At 40.3% G+C, this 15,519-nt stretch overlaps 9 non-coding genes and 3 pseudogenes across 9 annotated transcripts; all 12 read right to left on the bottom strand.

Moving 5' to 3' along the window:
• Positions 1–3,638: 3,638 nt before the first annotated feature.
• On the bottom strand, positions 3,639–3,757 carry LOC150080373 (5S ribosomal RNA). Its single transcript, XR_016547480.1, has one exon. It is a non-coding gene; the product is annotated as a 5S ribosomal RNA (ribosomal RNA).
• A 1,147-nt stretch (positions 3,758–4,904) lies between these two features.
• LOC150080374 (5S ribosomal RNA) lies at positions 4,905–5,023 on the bottom strand. The gene has a single exon (XR_016547481.1). It is a non-coding gene; the product is annotated as a 5S ribosomal RNA (ribosomal RNA).
• Positions 5,024–5,612: 589 nt separating this feature from the next.
• On the bottom strand, positions 5,613–5,731 carry LOC150080375 (5S ribosomal RNA). The gene has a single exon (XR_016547482.1). It is a non-coding gene; the product is annotated as a 5S ribosomal RNA (ribosomal RNA).
• A 592-nt stretch (positions 5,732–6,323) lies between these two features.
• On the bottom strand, positions 6,324–6,442 carry LOC150080376 (5S ribosomal RNA; annotated as a pseudogene).
• A 588-nt stretch (positions 6,443–7,030) lies between these two features.
• On the bottom strand, positions 7,031–7,149 carry LOC150080377 (5S ribosomal RNA). Its single transcript, XR_016547483.1, has one exon. It is a non-coding gene; the product is annotated as a 5S ribosomal RNA (ribosomal RNA).
• Positions 7,150–7,740: 591 nt separating this feature from the next.
• LOC150080378 (5S ribosomal RNA) lies at positions 7,741–7,859 on the bottom strand. The gene has a single exon (XR_016547484.1). It is a non-coding gene; the product is annotated as a 5S ribosomal RNA (ribosomal RNA).
• A 591-nt stretch (positions 7,860–8,450) lies between these two features.
• On the bottom strand, positions 8,451–8,569 carry LOC150080379 (5S ribosomal RNA). The gene has a single exon (XR_016547451.1). It is a non-coding gene; the product is annotated as a 5S ribosomal RNA (ribosomal RNA).
• A 592-nt stretch (positions 8,570–9,161) lies between these two features.
• LOC150080380 (5S ribosomal RNA) lies at positions 9,162–9,280 on the bottom strand (annotated as a pseudogene).
• A 588-nt stretch (positions 9,281–9,868) lies between these two features.
• LOC150080381 (5S ribosomal RNA) lies at positions 9,869–9,987 on the bottom strand. The gene has a single exon (XR_016547485.1). It is a non-coding gene; the product is annotated as a 5S ribosomal RNA (ribosomal RNA).
• A 591-nt stretch (positions 9,988–10,578) lies between these two features.
• Positions 10,579–10,697, bottom strand: LOC150080382 (5S ribosomal RNA). The gene has a single exon (XR_016547486.1). It is a non-coding gene; the product is annotated as a 5S ribosomal RNA (ribosomal RNA).
• A 591-nt stretch (positions 10,698–11,288) lies between these two features.
• On the bottom strand, positions 11,289–11,407 carry LOC150080383 (5S ribosomal RNA). The gene has a single exon (XR_016547452.1). It is a non-coding gene; the product is annotated as a 5S ribosomal RNA (ribosomal RNA).
• A 592-nt stretch (positions 11,408–11,999) lies between these two features.
• Positions 12,000–12,120, bottom strand: LOC150080384 (5S ribosomal RNA; annotated as a pseudogene).
• Between the last annotated feature and the right edge of the window lie 3,399 nt (positions 12,121–15,519).

The following is a 15,519-nucleotide window of genomic DNA, read 5'->3' on the forward strand; positions in this document are numbered from 1 at the left end:
GAAGTCTGTGTTCAGAAGAGTAATGCCTCTCCATTGGTTTATGTCTTTTAGATTTTCTTTATTCTCGGTTTTTGGGATGGTACATATGTATCCTAGGTTAAAATTTTGGGGTGTATTTTCTGTTTTTCCTATTGCTATTATCATGTCTACAAATTGGTCTTCAAATATGTGGAAGTATTTCTTGTAAAATTCAGCAGTGAGTCCGTCTGGTCCTGGTGATTTTTGTGTTGGGAGTTTTCTGATTGCTTGTCTGCATTCTTGTATGGATATAGGTTTGTCGATTTCTTCTGCTTCATCTGGTTTTAATTTATTTAACAGCTGTAAGAAAGTGTCTGATTCGGTCTCACAGCTGTGTTTTCTTTCAAATGTTTCCGTGTAGTGATTGTGGAAGATAGCTATTATATCTGCATCATTTTTGTATGTTTCATTGTTTTTTGTTATGGCTTTTACGGTTCTTTTCTTGCATCTTTCTTTTTCAAATAACCAAGCTGTACTGCTTTTGCCTTCATCATTTTCGATGGCCTTAATTCTAGCTCTAAGCCATGCGCCTTCTATTTCTTTCTTTTCAATATCTTTTAGTTTTTCTTTAAGTTTTGTTCTTTCCATTGTGTTTTTAATATTTCTATCGGGTGTGTATGTTCTTTGTAATTCTTTTATTATGTTTCTCTTTTCTTCGTTCTGTTTATGTTTCATTTGTTTCCCCAATTTAATAGCCATTTTTTTTACCTCCTGTTTAAATCTATACCACCCTTCTATTGGGTTTTCAGCGTTTTTTGTTTCTCTGCTGATTTTTTTGATTTCTGCTTGAAACTCGTCTTCCTGTAGGAGACTTGCATTCAGTTTCCAGAGCGGGTATTCCCTGTTTACAAATGCGCTTTCTTGGACTTCACCTAATAGCTTAACTATCAGCATGTGGTGGTCAGTGAAGGAAACTGGTGTATGCATGACGTTTCCTACTGTGATCCCCAGGTGGTCTGGGTAGTAAAGTCTATCAAGTCTGGACGCGTTGTTTGCAGAAAAGAATGTGTATTCTTTCTTTGTTGGGTGTAGTGTACGGTAGGCGTCATATAAATGTAATGTTTTGAATATTTTAGAAAATGTGGGAATGGGTGTATCTGTTGCCTTTTCTTGATCCCTTGTTTTGTCTTCTAAGAAATTCATGTCTCCTGCCGCTATAATTGTGTGCTTATCTGTTAGTATATGTTCCAGTTCTGTCCAAAAGTGTTTTTTTTCGTTGTGTCTTGTAGGCCCATATATGTTGATCAACGATAAGGTTTTTGAGTTCCATGTTATGTCTACTCCTAATGCTCTGTGTGGAATCAGAGTTTCGTGAGCGTGTATTTGTATATTCCGGGCTCTTTTATAAATTAGTGTTATTACTCCTGCAACTGAATTATTTTGGGCTGGTTCAAAAATAGAGATATAATTTTTATTTAGTTTTTGTTCGAACATGGCTACTTCTTTTAAGTCATTTATCCTGGTGTCTTGAAGCATAACAATATCAGGTTTTAGGTTTACTAATAAATTTATCAATAATTTCTGAGAGTCATTGCCTTTCAGTCCATTGCAGTTTAGGGATATTATTTTCATTGTTTAGGAATTAATATTTGTCTGGAGGTAAACTTGGGTTATTCTATATTTAGTGGTTCTTCTGGTTTCTTTAGTTATCCGGTTTTGCGGCTTCCTTTTCTTTTCCTTTGTCCCGCTTGTTCCTTACGACCAAGTTGGGAACGAATTTTGTTTTTTTCCTTCTCTCCGATGTTTTCTTTACTTCTTCACTTTCTTTCTCACTTTCCTTTCCTTCGGGCACGTTGGGCGTATCTAGAGGCTGTATTGACTCTGTATTGTCGTTATTCACAGCAGGTGTTGTTAACATTTGCGGCCTGCCTTCACAGGTGTTTTCTAATGGTGATTTATGGCTTTGGTTTATTTTTGGTGGGGTTAACTGTGTTGCGTCAATTATTGGTGTTATATTTGACGGGTTTTCTTCCACTAATCCCGAATCATTTTTATTTTTTTTTTTATTTCCCGGTTCTTCGATGCACTCCGTTTCCTGGACATCATCGATATTGCAGGTATCTGTGTCTTCACAGAAGTCGTTTTTCAGGTTTTTTGATATTATGCCTGCATACGTGCGGCCTATGCAGTTTTCCGCTTCATGACCTATTTTACTGCATTTTTCGCATTTTGGTGCAGTGCACTCTTTGCGAAGGTGCCCAATTTTTTTGCATCTAAAGCAGGATGGTGGTCTTCCGCTTATGACTACAATTCCAGTCATTTTCTGCACCCTAATGACATAGGGTATATCTGTGACCTGTACTTCATCATTAAGTTCTATTATCATTTTCTTTTTGTTACTGAGAATGTGGGACCATTCTCTGTCCTTTATGGTGGATATGTTCTCGAGGTATTTTATGGTCCCGAATTTCTCGAAATGCATCGCCACTAGGCGGTTCGGAATTTGGGGTGGGAGCCAGTGAATAACGACCTCTATTTTCCGAGTCTTGTTAATCGGGATAATAGCGCATGCAAGGCCACGAACAGTAATTTTCTTAAGAGAACAGAATCTTTCTTTAATATTATGCTCCTTAAAGGAGATAATGAATACAGAATTAAATTTCACAGATCCTAGGTGCCATACATCTGAACCTTTAATCTTACCTTTCAGGCTGCAAATAATATCAGATTCCGAATATGGAGCTCCGCTTGGGTCACATCGGAGAATGCACGATTTACTCCAGTCAAGGTCGATTGGAATGTTCAAGGAGTCTACTAGTTCCTCCGTTGATAGGACTTGCGGCGATTTCACTACATTCCCGGTGGTTGTTTTTGACATAGCTTTACGGCTGGTCTTAACTTCTGTACTTCCTCCGTTAGACATTGTAGCCTTGAACGGTTGTAAACCAGAGGGGTTGCCGAACCACACCCTTCGGAAGACGGCACTAGCCAACTAATCCCCACAATAGCGGAGAAAGGGAAACACACGTCTGCACTGGTCAAGATCATCCAGAGAACTGGTGTATTCAGCCTAGTATGATAGTTGGCTGGTAGAAGAGCCTGTAATAGGGCTACTTGTGGCTGACTTTGCTCTTCCATGGATTTCATAACGTTTCCTATCGGAAAGGCCATGAAATCTCGGTTCTGTTACATGGAATCTAAGGCAAGAATTCGTCTAATTCGTACTGCTGCAGCTACATAACTGAACACGCGGTAATCATAATAATAATAATAATAGAAATAATAATACGCGTTCGAAACAGAAATTTGAGGGGAGGAAACAATCCTCGTGACCAAAGAGGCTGACCTGGTTACGAGATTAGGGCACATCGTCAGCGTCCAGTCTAAGGCTATTACCGGTCTCACTCACTCTCCTAGTATCTATCGGCAAGTGATTACTGAGAAAAAGGTGCTGTGGTAAGTTCGACGCCCTACGGTGCGACAGCGCTATGCATCCCTGTAAATTACGCTTAATTGCCGCAAACTAAATTACACTGAGGCCGGCCTCAGTGTAGTTGCACTGATGTTTTTGAAAATCGATGCTGTGATCTTGAGGAAAAATATGAGCAGCGTTTCTGCATTAACTAATTTTTTTTTTTTTTTCTGTTTCTGCATTAACTAATGTCAAAAAAAGGGCAAAAAGCCAACTACACCCGGTATTCCCAGGTGGTCACCCTCCCAAGTACTGACCGGGCCTAACGCTGCTTAACTTCGGTGATCGGACGAGAACCGGTGTATTCAGCCTAGTATGATAGTTGGCTGGTAGAAGAGCCTGTAATAGGGCTACTTGTGGCTGACTTTGCTCTTCCATGGATTTCATAACGTTTCCTATCGGAAACGCCATGAAATCTCGGTTCTGTTACATGGAATCTAAGGCAAGAATTCGTCTAATTCGTACTGCTGCAGCTACATAACTGAACACGAGGTAATCATAATAATAATAATAGAAATAATAATACGCGTTCGAAACAGAAATTTGAGGGGAGGAAACAATCCTCGTGACCAAAGAGGCTGACCTGGTTACGAGATTAGGGCACATCGTCAGCGTCCAGTCTAAGGCTATTACCGGTCTCACTCACTCTCCTAGTATCTATCGGCAAGTGATTACTGAGAAAAAGGTGCTGTGGTAAGTTCGACGCCCTACGGTGCGACAGCGCTATGCATCCCTGTAAATTACGCTTAATTGCCGCAAACTAAATTACACTGAGGCCGGCCTCAGTGTAGTTGCACTGATGTTTTTGAAAATCGATGCTCTGAACTTGAGGAAAAATATGAGCAGCGTTTCTGCATTAACTGATTTTTTTTTTTTTTGGTTTCTGCATTAACTAATGTCAAAAAAAGGGCAAAAAGCGCTGACTTTGCTCTTCCATGGATTTCATAACGTTTCCTATCGGAAACGCCATGAAATCTCGGTTCTGTTACATGGAATCTAAGGCAAGAATTCGTCTAATTCGTACTGCTGCAGCTACATAACTGAACACGAGGTAATCATAATAATAATAATAGAAATAATAATACGCGTTCGAAACAGAAATTTGAGGGGAGGAAACAATCCTCGTGACCAAAGAGGCTGACCTGGTTACGAGATTAGGGCACATCGTCAGCGTCCAGTCTAAGGCTATTACCGGTCTCACTCACTCTCCTAGTATCTATCGGCAAGTGATTACTGAGAAAAAGGTGCTGTGGTAAGTTCGACGCCCTACGGTGCGACAGCGCTATGCATCCCTGTAAATTACGCTTAATTGCCGCAAACTAAATTACACTGAGGCCGGCCTCAGTGTAGTTGCACTGATGTTTTTGAAAATCGATGCTCTGAACTTGAGGAAAAATATGAGCAGCGTTTCTGCATTAACTGATTTTTTTTTTTTTTGGTTTCTGCATTAACTAATGTCAAAAAAAGGGCAAAAAGCCAACTACACCCGGTATTCCCAGGTGGTCACCCTCCCAAGTACTGACCGGGCCTAACGCTGCTTAACTTCGGTGATCGGACGAGAACCGGTGTATTCAGCCTAGTATGATAGTTGGCTGGTAGAAGAGCCTGTAATAGGGCTACTTGTGGCTGACTTTGCTCTTCCATGGATTTCATAACGTTTCCTATCGGAAACGCCATGAAATCTCGGTTCTGTTACATGGAATCTAAGGCAAGAATTCGTCTAATTCGTACTGCTGCAGCTACATAACTGAACACGCGGTAATCATAATAATAATAATAGAAATAATAATACGCGTTCGAAACAGAAATTTGAGGGGAGGAAACAATCCTCGTGACCAAAGAGGCTGACCTGGTTACGAGATTAGGGCACATCGTCAGCGTCCAGTCTAAGGCTATTACCGGTCTCACTCACTCTCCTAGTATCTATCGGCAAGTGATTACTGAGAAAAAGGTGCTGTGGTAAGTTCGACGCCCTACGGTGCGACAGCGCTATGCATCCCTGTAAATTACGCTTAATTGCCGCAAACTAAATTACACTGAGGCCGGCCTCAGTGTAGTTGCACTGATGTTTTTGAAAATCGATGCTGTGATCTTGAGGAAAAATATGAGCAGCGTTTCTGCATTAACTAATTTTTTTTTTTTTTCTGTTTCTGCATTAACTAATGTCAAAAAAAGGGCAAAAAGCCAACTACACCCGGTATTCCCAGGTGGTCACCCTCCCAAGTACTGACCGGGCCTAACGCTGCTTAACTTCGGTGATCGGACGAGAACCGGTGTATTCAGCCTAGTATGATAGTTGGCTGGTAGAAGAGCCTGTAATAGGGCTACTTGTGGCTGACTTTGCTCTTCCGTGGATTTCATAACGTTTCCTATCGGAAAGGCCATGAAATCTCGGTTCTGTTACATGGAATCTAAGGCAAGAATTCGTCTAATTCGTACTGGTGCAGCTACATAACTGAACACGCGGTAATCATAATAATAATAATAATAGAAATAATAATACGCGTTCGAAACAGAAATTTGAGGGGAGGAAACAATCCTCGTGACCAAAGAGGCTGACCTGGTTACGAGATTAGGGCACATCGTCAGCGTCCAGTCTAAGGCTATTACCGGTCTCACTCACTCTCCTAGTATCTATCGGCAAGTGATTACTGAGAAAAAGGTGCTGTGGTAAGTTCGACGCCCTACGGTGCGACAGCGCTATGCATCCCTGTAAATTACGCTTAATTGCCGCAAACTAAATTACACTGAGGCCGGCCTCAGTGTAGTTGCACTGATGTTTTTGAAAATCGATGCTGTGATCTTGAGGAAAAATATGAGCAGCGTTTCTGCATTAACTAATTTTTTTTTTTTTTCTGTTTCTGCATTAACTAATGTCAAAAAAAGGGCAAAAAGCCAACTACACCCGGTATTCCCAGGTGGTCACCCTCCCAAGTACTGACCGCGCCTAACGCTGCTTAACTTCGGTGATCGGACGAGAACCGGTGTATTCAGCCTAGTATGATAGTTGGCTGGTAGAAGAGCCTGTAATAGGGCTACTTGTGGCTGACTTTGCTCTTCCATGGATTTCATAACGTTTCCTATCGGAAACGCCATGAAATCTCGGTTCTGTTACATGGAATCTAAGGCAAGAATTCGTCTAATTCGTACTGCTGCAGCTACATAACTGAACACGAGGTAATCATAATAATAATAATAGAAATAATAATACGCGTTCGAAACAGAAATTTGAGGGGAGGAAACAATCCTCGTGACCAAAGAGGCTGACCTGGTTACGAGATTAGGGCACATCGTCAGCGTCCAGTCTAAGGCTATTACCGGTCTCACTCACTCTCCTAGTATCTATCGGCAAGTGATTACTGAGAAAAAGGTGCTGTGGTAAGTTCGACGCCCTACGGTGCGACAGCGCTATGCATCCCTGTAAATTACGCTTAATTGCCGCAAACTAAATTACACTGAGGCCGGCCTCAGTGTAGTTGCACTGATGTTTTTGAAAATCGATGCTGTGATCTTGAGGAAAAATATGAGCAGCGTTTCTGCATTAACTAATTTTTTTTTTTTTCTGTTTCTGCATTAACTAATGTCAAAAAAAGGGCAAAAAGCCAACTACACCCGGTATTCCCAGGTGGTCACCCTCCCAAGTACTGACCGGGCCTAACGCTGCTTAACTTCGGTGATCGGACGAGAACCGGTGTATTCAGCCTAGTATGATAGTTGGCTGGTAGAAGAGCCTGTAATAGGGCTACTTGTGGCTGACTTTGCTCTTCCGTGGATTTCATAACGTTTCCTATCGGAAAGGCCATGAAATCTCGGTTCTGTTACATGGAATCTAAGGCAAGAATTCGTCTAATTCGTACTGCTGCAGCTACATAACTGAACACGCGGTAATCATAATAATAATAATAATAGAAATAATAATACGCGTTCGAAACAGAAATTTGAGGGGAGGAAACAATCCTCGTGACCAAAGAGGCTGACCTGGTTACGAGATTAGGGCACATCGTCAGCGTCCAGTCTAAGGCTATTACCGGTCTCACTCACTCTCCTAGTATCTATCGGCAAGTGATTACTGAGAAAAAGGTGCTGTGGTAAGTTCGACGCCCTACGGTGCGACAGCGCTATGCATCCCTGTAAATTACGCTTAATTGCCGCAAACTAAATTACACTGAGGCCGGCCTCAGTGTAGTTGCACTGATGTTTTTGAAAATCGATGCTCTGAACTTGAGGAAAAATATGAGCAGCGTTTCTGCATTAACTGATTTTTTTTTTTTTTGGTTTCTGCATTAACTAATGTCAAAAAAAGGGCAAAAAGCCAACTACACCCGGTATTCCCAGGTGGTCACCCTCCCAAGTACTGACCGGGCCTAACGCTGCTTAACTTCGGTGATCGGACGAGAACCGGTGTATTCAGCCTAGTATGATAGTTGGCTGGTAGAAGAGCCTGTAATAGGGCTACTTGTGGCTGACTTTGCTCTTCGATGGATTTCATAACGTTTCCTATCGGAAACGCCATGAAATCTCGGTTCTGTTACATGGAATCTAAGGCAAGAATTCGTCTAATTCGTACTGCTGCAGCTACATAACTGAACACGCGGTAATCATAATAATAATAATAATAGAAATAATAATACGCGTTCGAAACAGAAATTTGAGGGGAGGAAACAATCCTCGTGACCAAAGAGGCTGACCTGGTTACGAGATTAGGGCACATCGTCAGCGTCCAGTCTAAGGCTATTACCGGTCTCACTCACTCTCCTAGTATCTATCGGCAAGTGATTACTGAGAAAAAGGTGCTGTGGTAAGTTCGACGCCCTACGGTGCGACAGCGCTATGCATCCCTGTAAATTACGCTTAATTGCCGCAAACTAAATTACACTGAGGCCGGCCTCAGTGTAGTTGCACTGATGTTTTTGAAAATCGATGCTGTGATCTTGAGGAAAAATATGAGCAGCGTTTCTGCATTAACTAATTTTTTTTTTTTTCTGTTTCTGCATTAACTAATGTCAAAAAAAGGGCAAAAAGCCAACTACACCCGGTATTCCCAGGTGGTCACCCTCCCAAGTACTGACCGGGCCTAACGCTGCTTAACTTCGGTGATCGGACCAGAACCGGTGTATTCAGCCTAGTATGATAGTTGGCTGGTAGAAGAGCCTGTAATAGGGCTACTTGTGGCTGACTTTGCTCTTCCATGGATTTCATAACGTTTCCTATCGGAAACGCCATGAAATCTCGGTTCTGTTACATGGAATCTAAGGCAAGAATTCGTCTAATTCGTACTGCTGCAGCTACATAACTGAACACGAGGTAATCATAATAATAATAATAATAGAAATAATAATACGCGTTCGAAACAGAAATTTGAGGGGAGGAAACAATCCTCGTGACCAAAGAGGCTGACCTGGTTACGAGATTAGGGCACATCGTCAGCGTCCAGTCTAAGGCTATTACCGGTCTCACTCACTCTCCTAGTATCTATCGGCAAGTGATTACTGAGAAAAAGGTGCTGTGGTAAGTTCGACGCCCTACGGTGCGACAGCGCTATGCATCCCTGTAAATTACGCTTAATTGCCGCAAACTAAATTACACTGAGGCCGGCCTCAGTGTAGTTGCACTGATGTTTTTGAAAATCGATGCTGTGATCTTGAGGAAAAATATGAGCAGCGTTTCTGCATTAACTAATTTTTTTTTTTTTTCTGTTTCTGCATTAACTAATGTCAAAAAAAGGGCAAAAAGCCAACTACACCCGGTATTCCCAGGTGGTCACCCTCCCAAGTACTGACCGCGCCTAACGCTGCTTAACTTCGGTGATCGGACGAGAACCGGTGTATTCAGCCTAGTATGATAGTTGGCTGGTAGAAGAGCCTGTAATAGGGCTACTTGTGGCTGACTTTGCTCTTCCATGGATTTCATAACGTTTCCTATCGGAAACGCCATGAAATCTCGGTTCTGTTACATGGAATCTAAGGCAAGAATTCGTCTAATTCGTACTGCTGCAGCTACATAACTGAACACGAGGTAATCATAATAATAATAATAGAAATAATAATACGCGTTCGAAACAGAAATTTGAGGGGAGGAAACAATCCTCGTGACCAAAGAGGCTGACCTGGTTACGAGATTAGGGCACATCGTCAGCGTCCAGTCTAAGGCTATTACCGGTCTCACTCACTCTCCTAGTATCTATCGGCAAGTGATTACTGAGAAAAAGGTGCTGTGGTAAGTTCGACGCCCTACGGTGCGACAGCGCTATGCATCCCTGTAAATTACGCTTAATTGCCGCAAACTAAATTACACTGAGGCCGGCCTCAGTGTAGTTGCACTGATGTTTTTGAAAATCGATGCTGTGATCTTGAGGAAAAATATGAGCAGCGTTTCTGCATTAACTAATTTTTTTTTTTTTCTGTTTCTGCATTAACTAATGTCAAAAAAAGGGCAAAAAGCCAACTACACCCGGTATTCCCAGGTGGTCACCCTCCCAAGTACTGACCGGGCCTAACGCTGCTTAACTTCGGTGATCGGACGAGAACCGGTGTATTCAGCCTAGTATGATAGTTGGCTGGTAGAAGAGCCTGTAATAGGGCTACTTGTGGCTGACTTTGCTCTTCCGTGGATTTCATAACGTTTCCTATCGGAAAGGCCATGAAATCTCGGTTCTGTTACATGGAATCTAAGGCAAGAATTCGTCTAATTCGTACTGCTGCAGCTACATAACTGAACACGCGGTAATCATAATAATAATAATAATAGAAATAATAATACGCGTTCGAAACAGAAATTTGAGGGGAGGAAACAATCCTCGTGACCAAAGAGGCTGACCTGGTTACGAGATTAGGGCACATCGTCAGCGTCCAGTCTAAGGCTATTACCGGTCTCACTCACTCTCCTAGTATCTATCGGCAAGTGATTACTGAGAAAAAGGTGCTGTGGTAAGTTCGACGCCCTACGGTGCGACAGCGCTATGCATCCCTGTAAATTACGCTTAATTGCCGCAAACTAAATTACACTGAGGCCGGCCTCAGTGTAGTTGCACTGATGTTTTTGAAAATCGATGCTCTGAACTTGAGGAAAAATATGAGCAGCGTTTCTGCATTAACTGATTTTTTTTTTTTTTGGTTTCTGCATTAACTAATGTCAAAAAAAGGGCAAAAAGCCAACTACACCCGGTATTCCCAGGTGGTCACCCTCCCAAGTACTGACCGGGCCTAACGCTGCTTAACTTCGGTGATCGGACGAGAACCGGTGTATTCAGCCTAGTATGATAGTTGGCTGGTAGAAGAGCCTGTAATAGGGCTACTTGTGGCTGACTTTGCTCTTCGATGGATTTCATAACGTTTCCTATCGGAAACGCCATGAAATCTCGGTTCTGTTACATGGAATCTAAGGCAAGAATTCGTCTAATTCGTACTGCTGCAGCTACATAACTGAACACGCGGTAATCATAATAATAATAATAATAGAAATAATAATACGCGTTCGAAACAGAAATTTGAGGGGAGGAAACAATCCTCGTGACCAAAGAGGCTGACCTGGTTACGAGATTAGGGCACATCGTCAGCGTCCAGTCTAAGGCTATTACCGGTCTCACTCACTCTCCTAGTATCTATCGGCAAGTGATTACTGAGAAAAAGGTGCTGTGGTAAGTTCGACGCCCTACGGTGCGACAGCGCTATGCATCCCTGTAAATTACGCTTAATTGCCGCAAACTAAATTACACTGAGGCCGGCCTCAGTGTAGTTGCACTGATGTTTTTGAAAATCGATGCTGTGATCTTGAGGAAAAATATGAGCAGCGTTTCTGCATTAACTAATTTTTTTTTTTTTCTGTTTCTGCATTAACTAATGTCAAAAAAAGGGCAAAAAGCCAACTACACCCGGTATTCCCAGGTGGTCACCCTCCCAAGTACTGACCGGGCCTAACGCTGCTTAACTTCGGTGATCGGACCAGAACCGGTGTATTCAGCCTAGTATGATAGTTGGCTGGTAGAAGAGCCTGTAATAGGGCTACTTGTGGCTGACTTTGCTCTTCCATGGATTTCATAACGTTTCCTATCGGAAACGCCATGAAATCTCGGTTCTGTTACATGGAATCTAAGGCAAGAATTCGTCTAATTCGTACTGCTGCAGCTACATAACTGAACACGAGGTAATCATAATAATAATAATAATAGAAATAATAATACGCGTTCGAAACAGAAATTTGAGGGGAGGAAACAATCCTCGTGACCAAAGAGGCTGACCTGGTTACGAGATTAGGGCACATCGTCAGCGTCCAGTCTAAGGCTATTACCGGTCTCACTCACTCTCCTAGTATCTATCGGCAAGTGATTACTGAGAAAAAGGTGCTGTGGTAAGTTCGACGCCCTACGGTGCGACAGCGCTATGCATCCCTGTAAATTACGCTTAATTGCCGCAAACTAAATTACACTGAGGCCGGCCTCAGTGTAGTTGCACTGATGTTTTTGAAAATCGATGCTGTGATCTTGAGGAAAAATATGAGCAGCGTTTCTGCATTAACTAATTTTTTTTTTTTTTCTGTTTCTGCATTAACTAATGTCAAAAAAAGGGCAAAAAGCCAACTACACCCGGTATTCCCAGGTGGTCACCCTCCCAAGTACTGACCGGGCCTAACGCTGCTTAACTTCGGTGATCGGACGAGAACCGGTGTATTCAGCCTAGTACTATTTTATTGGTTTCTATATACATACTTTGGATATACCAGCTTATGATACAAATATAAATTACAATATATACATTATTTACAAATTACATAGTATCATTTTCTGTTTCATTTTGTTACATACATTTTTTTTTTCACATTCTATTTTCCTTTTCAGGTTACATCCTCGCCTGAGAGTGGCGTTTCTTATTAGCATACGTTTTATTTACTTCCATTTGATTGACCTTCTTATATTGCACTACAGTCCTGAATTTGTTTTGGCTCATGTGATATTGTCTCTATACGTGAGGCTTGCTCACATATTTCCTTTTTATTTTGGTACACTTTTCCATTTTACTATACAACTTGTTGATATATGAATTTTTTTTATCAGTAGAACGGATATGTCCTACAATTATGATGCATACCAGCTTGTTATATAAATATACATTACATTATTTATAAGTTACACTCATTAGGTATACCAGCTTGTTATATAAATATATATTACATTATTTATAAATTACACTCATTAGGTATACCAGCTTGTTATATAGATATACATTACATTATTTATAAATTACACTCATTAGGTATTCCAGCTTGTTATGTAAATATACATTACATTATTTATAAATTACACTCATTAGGTATACCAGCTTGTTATGTAAATATACATTACATTATTTATAAATTACACTCATTAGGTATACCAGCTTGTTATGTAAATATACATTACATTATTTATAAATTACACTCATTAGGTATACAAGCTTGTTATGTAAACATACATGACATTATTTATAAATTACATTGTATCATTTTCCGTTCCAATTTTTACATACCTTCATTTGTCAGATAACATCTTTTGTTTTTGTTTAACATATTATTATTGCTTTACATTCATTTACATTTAGCTCTACTTCACGACACCAGGTTACATTATTTCAGTTTTAACTTATCTCTCTTTTTTGTTTACATATAAAGCGAATACACAAGTTGTGTTGCTCATATTGGACACATTATATATGAATGGTTTATATATTGTTCCATTGTTCTGTATTTATACAGGTTCTTTCTCCTTTATATAACTTGACCATATTTCTTTTTTATTCTAATTTACACATAAGCTTTTCTTTTTTTATTGCTATTGTTAAACTATATTGTACATGATTTTTAAAGTACAAATTGTTATTGAGATCTTACGTTATATATACATTCGTGCTAATTGACAATCCTTATTGAAATACACATAGTGATTTATCATATACCTATAATGTTTCTTAAGATACATTAATTTATTAGTTTCATTGTGTTACGTTATCTTATTTCTTTGTTTAACTTTTATTAGTTCAGTTTTCACATTTAAAAACATTTATGGCATTGTGATGATTAATTTGCGATTGGTTTGTATTTGTAACTGTCTTGCTCTCCAGAGAGGACTCCTGTTTTCTGCCATTCCCTCGGGGTTATTGCTTTCTTGTAGATGGTATCATGAGTGATTTCTTTGAGATATTTGTTTACTTTCATCAATATGTTTCCTGCTTCATTTCTCCCGTATATTTCATCGCATCTGTGCGACCATATTGCGTACATTGTAATGATTATTATGATCATTTTTGTTGTTTCTATTTTTCCATCTTTTAACCAGAATACAAGTTTTTCGGTGATCATTGACGATGAAGAGATCAGTGGAGTCACTACGTTCCATATTTTAGATGTGACGTTGCAGTATATCATTAGGTGGTGTATTGTTTCTGGATCGTTGCAGAAGTTGCATTTGGCTGGACTGTAGATAGGTATGCCTTTTGCAACCAGCCATATTCTGGTTGGCAGACAACAGTGATGAACTTTATAAAAGAAGGTCTTATATTTCGGTTTTATTGGTAATTTAAACACTTTTTCTAGTACTGGTGATAGTCTTATATTTCCCCTTTGAATTTCCCTGTGTTGTGGTGGTGGTATAGTGCTTCTTATCATTTTTGTGTAGGTCACTCTTGAGTTTGTTTCCAGAATTTTCCCGAGATCTATTCTGTCTTTTGCATACTCTTCACCTTCCACGATTTCTCTGAACATTTCTGGTATTCTATTTATTTTTGCTTCCAGTGAGTAGGCATATCTGTGAGGGAGTAACTTTTGTTTAAACATTAGTACATAAGGTGTCCACCCTTTTCCTGAGTTTTGGGCTTTTTCTGCAATTTTCGCATTGTTTATTAGTGTTTTTATGTGGATGTTAACGAGCCCAAGGCCTCCAGCTTCACTGTCGTGAAAGAGGGTTGACCTTCTCATTGGTTCGTAGGATGAATTCCAAATAAACTGGGCGCATTCTCTATGAATCCTGTCTGCATATTTCCCATTGTATGGGATGTGTCCGATCAGGTACCATAGTTTGGACATTATATACTGGTTGCACACTCTTGCCTTCCCTTTTACTGAGAGATGTCTTCCTCTCCAGGTTGATAATTTTTGGGTCACTTTCTTGCACAATGCTTCCCATTGGTTAGCGTAACATTCTTCTTCACCTAGTGTGATTCCTAGTATTCTAAATTCGTTTTTACTGTTTATATTTTCAGGCAAGGTGGGTGTTTTTTTCCACTTTCCGATTAATGTTGCGTTTGTTTTCCTTTCATTTATTTTTAGGCCGCTCGCCTTTTCGAAAGATTTCATGATTTTTAGTATTTCATTTACAGATTGAGCCGTTGTCAGCGTCACCGTGATATCGTCAGCGTACGCCAGGACCTTAGTTTCTCTCTCTTCGCCTATGCGCGTTCCGCTAATTTTTTTGTTTGATTGGATTGACCTTATCAGTGGTTCTATAGCCAAGGCAAACAGAATCATTGAGAGGTTGTCACCTTGCCTAATGGAGCATTGGATATTGAATGGGGCAGACAGCTTTTTGTTAATTATTAATCTTGATTGAGCCTTATTGTACAACGTTCTTATCCATGTTTGGAACCCGATTCCGAATCCTGTTGCTTTTATAACTTTATGTAGGTAATCATGGCTGACTGAATCAAAGGCTTTTTCTATGTCCAGTCCCATTAGAATGCATGGTTTTTCAGTTACTTTGTAATATTCATAAATGCATCTTACCTGCATTATGGTGTCTTCAATTTTTCGCCCCTTAATTCCGCACGTTTGGGCATCAGTGATTATTTTCACTAAGTGGATTTGTACTCTTGACGCTAAGATTTTTGACAAGATTTTGAAGTCTGTGTTCAGAAGAGTAATGCCTCTCCATTGGTTTATGTCTTTTAGATTTTCTTTATTCTCGGTTTTTGGGATGGTACATATGTATCCTAGGTTAAAATTTTGGGGTGTATTTTCTGTTTTTCCTATTGCTATTATCATGTCTACAAATTGGTCTTCAAATATGTGGAAGTATTTCTTGTAAAATTCAGCAGTGAGTCCGTCTGGTCCTGGTGATTTTTGTG

The sequence above is a fragment of the Mastigoproctus giganteus genome, chromosome 9 (genome assembly GCF_048544385.1).
Source record: "Mastigoproctus giganteus isolate SK-2022 chromosome 9, ASM4854438v1, whole genome shotgun sequence".
Classification (NCBI taxonomy): domain Eukaryota; kingdom Metazoa; phylum Arthropoda; class Arachnida; order Uropygi; family Thelyphonidae; genus Mastigoproctus; species Mastigoproctus giganteus.